Source organism: Lolium rigidum, chromosome 5 (genome assembly GCF_022539505.1).
Source record: "Lolium rigidum isolate FL_2022 chromosome 5, APGP_CSIRO_Lrig_0.1, whole genome shotgun sequence".
Lineage (NCBI taxonomy): Eukaryota > Viridiplantae > Streptophyta > Magnoliopsida > Poales > Poaceae > Lolium > Lolium rigidum.
The window spans coordinates 267,728,539-267,730,621 of record NC_061512.1 but is presented as its reverse complement, the minus strand read 5'-3'; the positions used below and the strand labels follow the sequence as shown (position 1 = coordinate 267,730,621).

The following is a 2,083-nucleotide window of genomic DNA, read 5'->3' as shown; positions in this document are numbered from 1 at the left end:
GCATAGGTCCAGATGTTCTTCGGAGGAAACAATGAAACAACAAAATGCAGTAGCGGCATTAGGGTCTCAGTTGGCACCTCCTTTGCTACCATCAATGGCAGAAACTGCACATTTAAGTGTTTCTTCACTTCCTCAAAGTAGTCATCCTGAACAAGCATCTTCTCAGAAGATTATCACACCCTCTCCACTGGTGCATCAAAGTCCACAGTTACAGGCTTCACTATTGGGATCTTCTGGACAGCCAAGACCTCTCCCACAGGGCTCACTTTTTGGAGTGCCATCACATAACCCTCAAATCGTGAGTTGTTACTTTTAACACATTGTATTCATAATTTTGAACTAATCCTAGGACCATTCAAATTATCATTTATTCTTAGCTGACACTTGCATTTCTATATCTAGCCAAAGAAAAGGACAGCTGCTAAAAGTATTGAGGAATCCAGAAATACTGTACCTATATCTGAAAATCGTAAGTTTTGGATTAGTAACTTCTCATGCTACGGAATACACTACAATGTCCTAACCTAACTACGAAATTTCCAGTGGCCAACCTGAAAAATGGTTCTTACGATGCTGAACTCGGTTCTACTGTGACTGCTGGACGTGGAATGGTTTCAGAAATAAATACAGGGATTTGTGTTGACCCAACGATGCCACTAAAGGACGCTGGAGGTATGTGACTTCTTCTTACAGAAGAGTCGGTCACTATGTTGCTAGCATTTCCATAATTAGACCTTCAACTTTTTCAGGTACACAGCACGTCATGAAACAACAGGGTGGTGGTTCAGCCATGGACGACTGGCTTCCAGAATCCCTGGCAATCGAGCATGTTCCAACTGTGAAGACCACACAACCTTGTGCACAGATGGACGTTATGGAAATTGTCAGTAAAGCGCCACAGCGACCACATCTCAATCAGCCCCATCAGCATTGTCCGGAGTTGCGTGAAGGAATGGCGTTTGGTCTGATGCTCTCGTTTCCTAATTTACAAGAAAGCATAAACATGCTGGATGTTCACCAAGATGACAATGAAGAATTGTGCAAAGAGAAGATGCAGGGACTCTCTTTGCTGGAGGCGTACGGTTTCGATGTCGGGGCCCTAAGGTCACGGGTGGAAGCATTGCTCTGCAGAAAGAATAGCCACGTGGCTGAACTCCGCGATGATGATGCTATGAAAATGTTGAGGGAGAAGATTTCTCGCAAAGAATCTGACGACAAAGAACTTGCCGGACAAATCCGTGCGCTGGCTATGGCTATACATAGCACCGGACTATATGCTCGTCTCGTTCGTGACATGCTGCGGTCCGCCGTCACCCGGAAGATGAACAATGCTACCGAGATCTCGAGACTCAGAGGAGAAGCTAACTTGCTCGAACAATTGTATGCATCCACCACTGCAGTTTCACGGTGAGTTTGGTGGGCACGTCTGTAGGTAGTGATGTAAGTGGCGGAGAACACCCAGCAGCTAGATGTTGTGTAAATAGTAGGTAGTTCCTAATGCTATCCTTTAGTTGGGCGCACTACTGGTGAATCTTTTGTGCATGGGCTGTGTATGATAGTCGGTTGTTACAGCCCTCTTGTGTATTATAGTGAAGGCTTAGCTAGCGAAGTGTTAAGTTTGTGATGATCGAAAAGTGCTCCCAACTGCTCCATCTAGTCTTGCACCGCAACCCCTGTTTTCTCTTGGTTCTGCGTTTACTTGTTCTGCTTTCCCTTGGTTACCCGGCAATATGAAGTTGATTCTCAGTTCATTTAGTATATGTGGATGATACTATTTACGCAACAATTTAGCAAAAGTCAACGATGAGTGGTGTGCGTTGATCAATAGTTTTGTCTGGGGAGGGAGTGTTGCCATTAAAGTCAACGATGACATGGGCAAATACTTTCAAACCAAGAAGGGGCTAAGACAGGGAGATCTATTATCGCCAATGCGGATATGCTTGCTGTTATGATTGAACGCGCAAAGTCAGAGGGCCAGATTGAAGGGGTCATTCCTCATCTTGTTGATGGAGGATTGTCCATCCTTCAATATGCCGACGACACAATTCTTTTTATGGATCATGATATTGAAAAAGCTCGAAAT

The 2,083-nt window shown here is 44.6% G+C and overlaps 1 long non-coding RNA gene across 1 annotated transcript; it reads left to right on the top strand.

The window, feature by feature from the left end:
* The first annotated feature begins 224 nt into the window (after positions 1–224).
* Positions 225–560, top strand: LOC124655139. Its single transcript, XR_006988581.1, has 3 exons — positions 225–298; positions 403–469; positions 544–560. It is a non-coding gene; the product is annotated as an uncharacterized LOC124655139 (long non-coding RNA).
* The last annotated feature ends 1,523 nt before the right edge of the window (positions 561–2,083 follow it).